This window comes from Uloborus diversus, unplaced genomic scaffold (assembly GCF_026930045.1).
Source record: "Uloborus diversus isolate 005 unplaced genomic scaffold, Udiv.v.3.1 scaffold_548, whole genome shotgun sequence".
Taxonomy (NCBI): domain Eukaryota; kingdom Metazoa; phylum Arthropoda; class Arachnida; order Araneae; family Uloboridae; genus Uloborus; species Uloborus diversus.
Window position 1 is genome coordinate 15,198 of NW_026558734.1, and position 12,684 is coordinate 27,881.

Here is a 12,684-nt window from a genome sequence, read left to right on the forward strand (position 1 = left end):
CACCCGACAAAAGCCAAGAGCAGATAAGCATGCAGCTTAAAAGATAAAAACAGCGGATTAGCCAAACACCAATGACAAAGTTATAAACTGATCAGGAACCAATAGGAATGCAAGCAAAGGCCAAGAGCTTTCTCAGGTACGAACATAGAAAGAAAGAATTCAATTGGACAAAGATTAAGCCGAAGCTTAAACAAAAAGAAAAGAAATTGTCAGTAACCGTGAACCGCAAGAAAGGAAAAGCTTTTCATGGAAAACCATGAAATAAAATAAACAGAAACAAAAAATATTTGAAAAAAGGAAAAATAAAGATAAATAGAAGAAAATTGGGGGGGGGGGGGGGTATTTATCTTAAGCATATATGATTCAAGAGATGCATGCACATTCCTATTCGACATTGGTCATATTTCAAACTTTCATTAGCATTAAAAAAAAACCCTTACAATCAGGAATGGCTAGGATTGTACTTAAGTATTTTGAAAGGTTAAAATATGTATAAACTTTCATCTTCAAAGCCATATTGCATTGTGCTTACAATTTATTCAAAGTTCTGATGATTCAAAGTGATAAAAAATGCATTTTGTGTTATATATTTCTGTTTATTTACTTATCTATTTTTATTTTTAGATGGGTTTGTGAAGATTTTCCTGAGCTAAAACTAGCAATGGAAAATTATGTACTCCATGATTATGATACAAAAAGGTAATTTTTTTGCTTTAAATGAAATTTCAATCCTCAGTAGGATAAAAGTTTGCTTCATTTTTGAGAACAGCACGGAAAAGTTTTAAGATAAAAATGGAAACACTTTTGTTGCTCAAAGCAGATTAAATTTTAAACTTTCTGTAGGTGTAAGTTGTTATTTAAGTACCTTAGTTTCTGTTTTGGTAAATAGATGGCACAAAAACTGATTTTTTTTAATAGTTCTGCTCCGAGGGAGGGGGGGGGGGGACAAACATTGAGTAAATGGTTAAGTAATTAAGATAATTATTCTATACTCCAACGGAATTTGCAAAAATTTTTGTTTCTGAATTCGTTTTGATTTTTCAACAAGTTTTTGGCGAAATAGCTGTCAACTTTTATGCATTCAGCCTAAAATTTAGCTGTTACCTCCCCTTCTGCAACTCGCTCATTCTTTGCTACTGTGCTATTTTAGCTCTTAGGCATTAATTACCTTAGAGCTGAAAATTATTTTCAACCCCTCTATATTTCATCTTTTGCATACTCATCTTTCTGCTAGGCCTATTTGAAAATTTCTATCCGTTTGCATCAGTGTTAATTCATCATTCCCAAAAATTTACCCTCAATTCTTACTAAACTTACCAAAAGCAAAGGCCGCGCGCTAAGAATTTGCCACTGTGGCAAATGCGATAAAATTGTACATTTGGTGAAAACAATTTGTCCCGATTATCCCTACCCTGTCTATGGCCCTGTCCGAGTCGCTACATTGTTTGCAGTTAGGGAAATAATCTCCATTGAAAAATAATGATGACCCCCGAATTTTGTGTGATGTTGGCTAATGCGGGATTATACGGTAGTAATTACTTAAGTTACAGCATTAATCCTGTTTTCGAGATTTTATTTAATGATGTGCAGAAAGTAGAAAGGATAGCATCTGAATATTTCAATAATTTAGTGTGTGTGTGTTTGCAATGGCATTTTTTGTATCTTAATTAAAAAATACTACTGCTGTTCTAAATGTATCTTTTGTTTTTAGCTATTTTTAAAGTCCATTTTAAAAGCTTTGCTTTTGAAATGAAAATAAGAAATAATGCAACAGTAAATATTTTAGTTTGTGATAAAATTCATTTTTTGCATTGTCTTTGTTTTTATCTAGGGCCTTTTAGTATCTCCAATCCTTAACTGTTTTTTTAATTTTATTTTCAGTTATGAAAGTATGAAAAAATTATGTGATAAGTACAATAGAGCAATTGATAGCATTTTGCAACTGGTAAGTTTCCGCTTTTTTTAGCTTTTATGTATGAATTTAATTAATTTACTTATTGTTTATGCTGTGTTTCATCTTGATTTTTCTTCAATGTTTTTAAAAATTATAAATGTGCAAGCATTTTCTTTCAAAATTAAAGTCGATCTATTTGTGTTCGTTGTTAAGAGGAGTTGTTGTATTATTAAGAGAGAGTGAATAATTTAACTATTATAAAGGTAAATTATGTTACCACATGATCAGTTCATTTTTTCAGTGCAGAAAGCAGTCTGTATGTAAATATGGTAGAAGCTTTATTATTCAAAACTCTTTTAACCAAATTCTTGTTTAACGGAAGTCGGTTTGCTGAAATCTTATTTATTTATTGACTCTTTTGGTCAGTGAGCATCACTTGAAGGTCACCAGAGGCAGCCATTTCTACTGGAGATACTATCCATGAATTTCTATCCCTTCTGTTTTTTTTCTCAAACCTACCAGTAAACATTTGAAACAGTAAAATGGTTGAAGTTGATTTTTTAAAAAGCCATTCAGTTTGAAAGTGAAAGTAGAGTATATTTTTTGAAACTATGTAATCTTATGTTTTAGTTTGAAAGCAACAAGTACAGTGGATGGTACCATTAATAATAATGCTACAATGATTTAAGTTTCCTGTATTACATCTTTCTAATTTTCGCTGCATCTTCTGACTTGTGTGACATTTAGAGAACAAATTAGTCTATAATTATAGCAGTGACATGCATTCCACCAAATCGAACCAAGCACAGCTTTGGCACTCAAAAAATAATATTCATTTCTCATTTGAATACTCATTATTGACAGGAATTATGAAAAACCCTTTTTCTTATCTTAACTTTCACTGAAAATAAGTTAAGAAAACATTTATTAGTTGCTCACATGGAGGTTTCTTAGAAGCACTCATCCCCAGGAAAAGGAAAACTACACTGCAAAAAGTGGAGCCCATGCAAGAGAATGATTGAAGGGGTGTTGCCATGACCATGCTGAAGCTGAAAATTAGCGGTTGCCACTTGCCACGTGGCGATTAAAGTTGCAAAAGTGGCGATTAAAAAATGTGTCATTGATTACCACCCCTCAGTCATCACTCTTGCTCAGTCACTCTACTTGCATTCCCAATCGAACCCATTCCAACTCCCCCTGTTCCGCAGCAGAAATTAACTTGAGCTTTTAGTTAACTGAATGCCCAATAGACAAGCTTTTTACTGCTTTTGAAGCATTTTGTTAAACGTTGGAAAATATCTGCATCTCCTAATATATTTTGTTGACTTAGTCACGTGTAGTAATATTATGTCTAGTATGCAGCAGGAAACTTCTTTTGTTAACTTATGCTTGTGCTTATCATAGTGCATAATTTACAAGAGGTCATTGTTTTACGCCATTCAAAGGTTAATCTGAAAATGAGGAAACATTATTACTTCAGTAGGGCTGTAGGCACCCAAAACATCTCATGGGAAGAGGCTGTAACTAGCTAGGGAAGATAGCTTTAAAGAATTATTGATCTTCACTGGGGACTAATAAATTTCTAGGGCCAGTCTAACTGGGCCCAGAGCTAGTTGTTGGTCATTAAATTTCTGTGGTTATTTGCCAAAAGTTGATTTATCAAATTTGACCTATTTCTACTTTACTGATCATGATATGTGTTTAAAGTGGCATTTTTCTATACCAGAATTTGATATGTCTAAAAATAAAGTTAAGCACAAAAAATATGAACTAACCAAACATGATATAATAAACTTTCTTATAATTCTTCACCAAAAGTTAAAAACTCTACATTTCATGTTTTGCCATATCAAAGTTGACATTTCACCTTTTGGCAATCAACCACGGATTTGCATCTGCATTCCTTTGTATATAAATAATAAGTGCTTTTTTTTTAGTGGAAAGGCACATCTAGACCTGCCCAACTTCAGACCAAACCCAGCAATGGCTTGCTTCGCCACATATTACAACAGGTTTATAATCAAGCAGTCACAGATCCAGAAAAATTAAATCAGTATGAACCCTTCTCACCTGAGGTAACAGATAACTCTCATAAGTTATAATTGACTCAAATATTTTGCTTTAAAAGTTTTTTTTAAAATCTTGTCTCCAGTAAAGTAAACTCCTGATTATCAGTGGAGCTTAAAAAATTCAATAACCCTTGCATACATTTAAACTATAGCTAAAATGATAACTGTATATAAAAGCTTAAAAAATATTGCTCATTATCGAAAATGGATAACAGATTGGCCAGTAAATGGTTCAAATAGATCTGAAACAGATCAAAATAGGTTACACCAAAACCATTCTGGAGAGGAGAGGGGAATTTTTCAGAACAAGACTGGTCCAGTCACTTGTTTACGTGCATAAGTAGTGCTCATCTAAAAATCAGGAAGTAATGTAGATGTAAAATTCAGTAAGTAGTGTAGCTCTAAAGCAGTTAGTAGTGTAGATTTAAAAATCGGGCTTCAACTAGTCAGGTGTCAAAGACCATGGAAGTTTTGATGTCATTGGAACAGAAAAGGAAGAAAGAAATATACGTGACTAAAAATAGATTTTGCACTTGTTAAGTTTAACAATTAAAAATTGTTTACATTTATATACATTCAGTAAATCATCATCGCTGAAAAAAAAATCTTTTAATAGTGGAAAGGCAGTGGATAATTTTGAGTTTACTGTACTTAGTAATATGTATATACTATAATAAATATGAAAATTTTCTAATTTTATCTTCTAAAAGGGATTTGCAGATTGAAATGTAAACTTCCATGTGACTTATGTGATTTTTTTAAAGATAAAGTGAATACAATATGTTTTGCTGATTCAGTAATAAATTAACCATCAATAGATAGGAAAGTGGCATGTTGAGATTAATATGCTCAGTTTTTGTGAATTCATATGTCTTTAATGCAAGTTAATAATTGATATAATGTGTTTGAACATATACCAAGGGTCAATTCTGACTCAAATTGGGTCCGCTTTGTTGCCCCTTCATAAATTTATATTGCAAAAGTTACCACTTCATTAAACTTAATGTCTTAAGATTAGACCTTTCACAATATTTCTTTAGTAAAAGCAGCTCTTTCTTCACTTTTAAGCTGAATCAATTCGTTTGAAAGCAAAACATTTAAGAAAAGAATCTCAACTCTAAGTACATTCTTAATGAAATTCTTTGCCAAAGGAATTAAAAATTAGGTTTGTGATAGCTAAACATGTTTACTATGAGATAGGATTTTTTCGCAAAAAATACAGGGTGATTATAATTAAAGTTCCATTTTCAAAACGCTGTAAAAATAAAACCACTGGTCAGAATGACGTCAAACTTCAACGGAATATTATCGAAGAAGGGTCGAACTTGATGGCAGAAGAAAATAAATAGTTAAAGTTTTTAGCAACAGACGGCTCTGTAAGCATCATAATTTAATATTGGTCGACTACAAATGACAAATAAATCATAAAATATTACCTAAGGTGTAAACTATACATTAAAACACCGTACTAATTAGCGTGCACGAGGGTACATGATGTGTGATACTGTTAGTTAAGTAAGCCCATCCAACACGGCAAGGTCATATCACATCGGATGGGAAAAATCTGTTTTTAATTATCCTAAGGCCGAAAACCACATAAAAGCATCAGTAAAAATCAAATCGGTCTTTAATTTTCGTGAGACTGGCACAAAAGATATTCAGTATGATGTACCTCGTTTTCTGTAACAAGTTGAAATCGAGAAACAGCATGTTCTACGACTGATTGAAGTGTTTCCGTGTCACGTTTAGAATGTGTTGCACGATGCATGCCTTCAGCTCAGCAAAGTTTGCAATTGGAGCACTGAACACAACAGCTTTCAGATAGCCCCATATCCAGAAGTCACACGGGTTAAGATCAGGTGATCGGGACGGCCAGGTCTTCCATTGAGACAGTCATAGTGAACTTCTCGGATGCGAAATGAGGAAAAAAAACGTGTATTTGGCGTTTTTATAACAACTTCAATGAGTCGTGAGCATTGCAGGTGTTTTGATTTATATATTCTGACACTTGCAGCGCCATCTATTGCTAAAACTTCCAACTATTTATTTTTCTTCTGCCATACGTTTTCCCCCTTCTTCGATAATATTCCGTTCAAATTTGAAGTCATTCTGACCAGTGGTTTTATTTTTACAGCGTTTTGAAAGCGGAACTTTAATTATAATCACCCTGTATTTGAAAGAAAAATTCCAAAAATAGTTCTTTTTTTAACAAAAAAGAAAAAGATCACAAAAATTTCCCTTTTTCACAAAATGTGGACCTAAAAATAGAAACTGAAGATCGATCCCTGAATAATGTGTCGAACAGGAGTAGTAATTTTATCAATTGTGATTTAGGAAATTTCAGGGTGTTAAAGTTTTCTATACCAGTGCTCGCAGTATTAGGAACAAGATGGATGAATTGAAAAGCATAATTATAGATGAGAAGTTGGATGTTATTGGATTTACAGAGACATGGGCTAAGGAACCAATAAGGAAAAATTTTGACTAGACAATGAATGCATAATGAGCTTTTTTTATTCATCATCTTCCACAATGTAAATTTCATCTTTTAATGTCAATCCATTGAGATGCCATTTCAACTTGTACTTTTGTACTGAAATGAATCAACTCAGTTTTAGGAAACTACACAGGGATATTTTTACCAAGCAACTGCCTAAAGCATATTAAAACCATGGAAACAAATTAAAAGGGGGGAGGGGACCAAGTAAGAAGTAAATATTTTGGAGTACCTTTATAGAAAAAAGTTTTTTTTCTGTTTTCTGTTTTAAGATTTCAATTTACCCTAAGAACATTTGTTGGCCATATTGGGGGCCAATTTGGGGGGGGGGGGTATCGGGAAAAGAAGCTAAATTTTATGCGCTAATGGCGACTGAGGCATATTAAAATACTTTAGTCACTAAGTCTTTCAAGTTCCCATTCTAAACCTATACCTCTGAGGGTGCTGAACCAGGAGTTATTCAGCTTCAGGTTTTGATCAAAATTATATAACTGTGAGCACATGCTGCTTCTATATATCGTCTGCTGCCTGAGCTATATGGGGCTTCCACCTTAGAGGTGCCCTGTAAACAGAAGCTGTACCTTTCTATTGGGAAGCATTTTCTATTGGGATTCTGATACTTGTGGTTTAGCAACAATAACTGATCATAGTTTTTATCTTCAAATTTCTAATATTATGATAGCGTAGCTTAATTGGCACAGTTTCTGTGTTGTAAATCAACTAGAGTATAAGAATTAATAACTAACAAGTACTTTTATCAAAGTACTCTTAACTAGAGCCTATTGTGCAACTAGGAATAGGATCTGGGCCCAACTAGGCTCTTTCTAGTCAATTAATTAGTCCCTGATGAAAATCAGTGGCTCGAAAAATGACATGCATTTTTTACATGCTTTGTTTTCATTTTACCTTAAATTGTAGATTTGTTTTACCTTAAGTAGAAACATTATCAATAGTCTTAAGAGAGAATAAGTTTTAGTTAGCTGCTTTTTGCAATGTTTAAAAATCTGAGATGCATTTTATTTTGTTTCATAAAATTATTTTTCTTTATGGTAGATTAAAGTCTATAAAATCTGTACCTCAGCAGAAAATTGAAAGGAGTTTTTTAAAAAAAGAATTACATTCACATGGCTCAATGCAGAATAGGCTTCTACATATATACAATGAACTTATAAACTGAAAATCGCATTTTGTAGGCTTACTTCCGTCTGACTCTGAGGTACAGAAATGCTTTATGGATAATTTTTTTAAAGAAAAAATACTAAATAAATAAATGAAGTCCTTTCTGGACTCTCTTAATTTTAAATACCTTGGAATAAAAATGTTGTAAGGTAAAGCATGTCACCATTTGAAAATTTGTTGTGGATATGCTTTAAATGTTGAAATAGTTGGAGTAATAGGGCAAAGGGTAAACTTCTTGGCAAGAAGTAACTGTCTCAGATTTTTAAATCTGTCAAGTGTGAAATTTAGACAAAATGTGACATAATGATTTACTGTAAAATAGTTACAGTGTTAAAAGTAATAAATGAGCTGAAATATTCAGCACTTAATTCAAGTGATAAGTATAGGCTATGTTGTTTGCATCAGAATGTCATTCATCTTTAAAAATGACAGAAATTGTTTGATCAATTAAAAATAAAAGTTAATTCATCACTTTATGTAGTGTTTTCATTTTAAATAGTAATAAAAAAAATTACGATTGTGTGTTTGGAGTGCTTATCATTCTTTGAAATTTAAATTTATTGCCAAAGTATTGTAGAATGTCATTCAGAATATTTGCATAACAATGATTAAACAACCATTTTCCCCTAAAATATGCTTCCCTGTGAGTTTCTTTGTACTTTTAAGAGCAATGTTATGGTGTTGTCGTATACAGAAATAAGAAGCTAGGTTATATTTGCATGCCCTTTTTTTTGTAAAATGTTAATCATATAAATGCTTAGAACACTTTTTTTTTTAAATTTAAAGGTTTATGGAGAAACATCCTTTGAATTTATTACTCAAATGATTGGAGAATTAGATATTACTGAAGATGATATTTTCATTGATCTTGGCAGTGGTAAGAAAAATCTTTTCCTTTTCTTCTTCTTGTTTTTTTTTTTTTTTGAAATTTGAATTTTCATGAATTTTTATTGTTAAAAAAAAACATATACTTCTTAAAAAATATGACAACTTTAGATAAATTCTTGTCTTTCAAAGTGTTAATAGCAAATCACATTTATTTAAGAATTGTGTTAAAAAGCTTTTTTACTATGGTTATATGTGGGTGTCTTATTAAATTTACTACGAATTTTCTGGTTTGTGTATCATTTATTCTGCAAATTTATTGTGTATAATTCAAGTAATATGTAATTAAACACCACATTTAGAATTGTTTTGTTGAATAGTGCAGGTTAAAATTCAGAGTTAAAATTTCTGTGGTTTCCTGTTTCATACTTTCATATTTCATACTTTCCTACTATACTAGTGCATATATATGCACTAAATACTTAAAATATTTACTAAATACTAAAAAATATGCTCTAAAAACGAAAAAAATATTTGTTCTTTTTTTACAAACTTACGTAAAGAAAGAAGTGAAGAAAAATCTTTTAAAAAACGCAGTAATATGCGTTAAAAAAATCATTTTTATGCATTTATATGCATTAAAGGTTTAAGGGGGACAAAATTAGCGATAACATATGCACATATGCGAAAGATGGTTTAGTAATATATGTAAAAAAAAATAACTAACTAAACAAAAGAATAAAACTAAAGTTTAAAAAAAAAACTTAGGGCTTTTAAAAATTGAAATGAAAAAAAGGGTAATACTAAATTTGAACATAACTTATTAATTGTCAAGTAAGCACGCATGAGAAAATTTCAAAGAGCTATTTATTTTATAAAAAATTTAAGAAAATATTATGAGAGTAATGTAATAAAACCCCAAATTGGTTTCAATTTAGGATTTCGATTGCATCGTACACAGAGGTGTATGTGAGGACTATTTATTATTAAGTAGATAGATTTTTATTTAAAAAAACACATTATGAATGGAAGTTTATTATTTTTTTAAACAACTTCATTGAAATTAGTTTTGATGAAGCTGTCAAGCTAAGAAAACTTGGAGAATGATTTCTGGACATCCTTGTAAATTAAATATTGGAGTTCATTCCTTTATACAATTTTTAAAGCGAACAGTACAATATTATCACGAGTGATTATTGTAAATAAATTTTTAAACTAAAGAAAAAAATATTAAGCAACAAAAACTTCCCTCAAAATAATTTGATTTTGACTGACTGCAAAGGTGATTGCTAAAGACAGTAAAGACTTCTGTAGGGAGACTTAAACAAGTTCACATGTTAGAGGGCTTCAAGTTCTAATCTAGAATGATTATTAAATAAATCTGTTCTTCTCGGAGAAAATCCACGTAGATTTTCAAAATTTTTCTAATTGGCTAAAAGTTATGTCTGCTGGAAAACTGTGGGATGACATAAAAAGGAGGAGGGGGTAGTAAAATATACCGAACTTTCAGAAATTTCTTTCGAAAAGATGACACCATGTTATTTGTCATATAAAAGAGAAAAAAAACATAGGCTTATAGGCATTTCCATTACAGGCTGCCAAAAATAAATCACTGCCAACTATTCCTCCCCCCCCCATACAATGATCCTAATCCAGGAAACTTTTGATTTCCAACGAAATGTACCATGAGTGCCCAGTGAGTACATATCTTAAGGTTCCGATACAAACTTCACCAATGTATTGTGTGAGTTAGCAATTAGATAGATACTAGATAACATAGTTCGAACCACCCCATCCCTTTTAACATCAATAACAGACAACAAAAGAATGAGGGTAGTAAAAAGGGGGAAACATATATTTTTTCGTTGATGAATCGCACGTATTTTCCAGGGAATAAAATGTGCTTTTAGCAGTTTGTGGGCAGCGAGGGACTTTCCATTGGCAGTGACAAAATGGAGGCCACAGAGGCTGATATCTCCCTCCCCTCCTCGGATGATAGAACTCCGAATTTTGTATAATTTCCTTTTTTTTAAAAAAATCTTAACATAGTAAAACAAGTGCAATAAAAATTTTTCTCTGGGGGGAGGAGGCAAGCACTGGCCCCCCTGGAAAGATACCTGAAAGAAACACTGGACAAGGGAGATACAGCAGATCACGATTATCAATATTTCTAGGTTGATACAGGCATCATTTACTCAACATGTGTTGCTTGCTGTTGTATCACAACAAAATACTTGAATTTAATCGTTTAAGTTCCACTTTCAGGGCTTTTTTTTGCCTCTTTCAGGCCTCATAGTGCTTTTATTTTTCTCAGAAATCAGAAAAGATTCCGATTTTTCTTAATTTTTGGTCCCCGCTTTCTTATTCTTTCTGTTTTTTCTCCCTCGAATCTTCATCCTCCACTATATCTGCAAAAACATATGTTTTGGAAATCATGCCAACGACAGCAAACACAAGCTGCGGTGAAAGTTGCATGACTCGTTTGAGATTTCAATCTTACGCATCTTGCAAGTATTTCAATCATTTTTAACGGTGGGATGGTTTTTTACTGTATGCTACCCTATATCTGCTTATTTTATTCATCATTTCAATAATATTTTTTTTTCTTTTATTTATTATAGAAAAAATGCAAAAGTAACTAAAAAAAAAATGTGGCTTTGGCACCCACAGTCTCAAATTTTATTGAAGCTTGATATGCTTACTTTTTTAATGTATGTAAGAAAGTAAAAAATATTTATGGTAAATCTCAAATGATTTAGGCTTTACAGCCTGTTAAAATGTTTGGGATTAAATGAGGAAGCTGCAAGTTGTTCTTTTGATCCGGAAAAGGTAAAATTTAACCAATCATTTATATATATATATATGTAATATGTATATATATGTATTTATATATATATATGTATATATATGTATTTATATATATATATGTATATATATGTATATATATATATATATATATGTATATATATGTATATATATATATATATATATGTATATATATGTATATACATATATATATATATATATATATGTATATATATATATATATATATATATATATATATATATATATATATATATATATATTATATAATTTTTTTTTTTTTTTTTTTCAATCCTTACTATGAAAAGTATGTTCCATAAGGAAATTTGGATTTTTCACTCTTGTAAATTTTTTCTTTACAAACAAACCTAATTTTAAAATTCATGTCCTCACTCATTCAACCCTATAAATTCAAACGCTTTTAATGAAAATGTATATTTTTCTTTAAAAAATTTGGAAAATTGATACTATTGTGTGATGCAGCCAAGATTGACCTCTGGCTCTCTCAACCCTTAGTTCGAGTACTCAGGGGTTAGAAATTGTTGCATCTTTTTCAAAATTTAGATTAATTCAGGAATAAACACTCTTGCAAGAAATAGTGCAATGCAGCAAATTGTACAAAATTGTTACTTATACATAATTAAATACGTATTACCTTTAAAACTGGTAAATTAGTCATTTTTTCACGGAAATTTTGAATATCATGGCTTCCAGGTTCTATTATGATATCATCCCTTTTAAGAATTTTTTTGAATTGTCGCAAAGCACTAAAATTTATTGGAGGAAGTCAGTTATTATTAATCTTGTCAAAAAGAATTAATATATATTATAAAAGAGTTAAATGAAAAAATAATCATTGAAGATCCATTTCAATTCTTGTTGCAGGTTATTGAAAAACATTGCTATGCTTATACCAATACCAAAAAATAGTTTGATAGGTACTAGCACAACCACATGCATAGTCATTCAAATATAATTGTTGTATTATAATTTTCAACGTACAAAATGCTAAAGATTTAAAGGAAATATAGTTGTGCTGCTTTTTTCAGCCTTTTTGCATTTATTGCCTAAAATGAAAAATTAACCGCACTTCGAGGATGTTGAGTTAAAATTATGAGCTAAAACTTCACAATAATCATTTTTTACATAAGTGAAACCAAATGGAAGGGTAAGACCAGCAAAAATCAGAAAATTTTAAAACAGGACCTTTTTTGGACCACCTTACTGATGATGTTGAGATTTCAGGGACTCTCAACATTTGCTACTTTCCTTTAAAATTTATTATTATTGCCAATCTCTTTTCAACTTTTGCCATTGCTGGGAGCAATTTTCCACCCCGGTGTGACAATAGTTCTTGGCAATCATTCTACTTACATTTTTGTTGAATTTCCGCATG

The 12,684-nt window shown here is 31.1% G+C and overlaps 1 pseudogene; it reads left to right on the top strand.

Moving 5' to 3' along the window:
• Positions 1-624: 624 nt before the first annotated feature.
• LOC129233584 (serine/arginine repetitive matrix protein 2-like) overlaps positions 625-12,684 on the top strand; it is an 81,951-nt pseudogene continuing 69,891 nt past the window's right edge.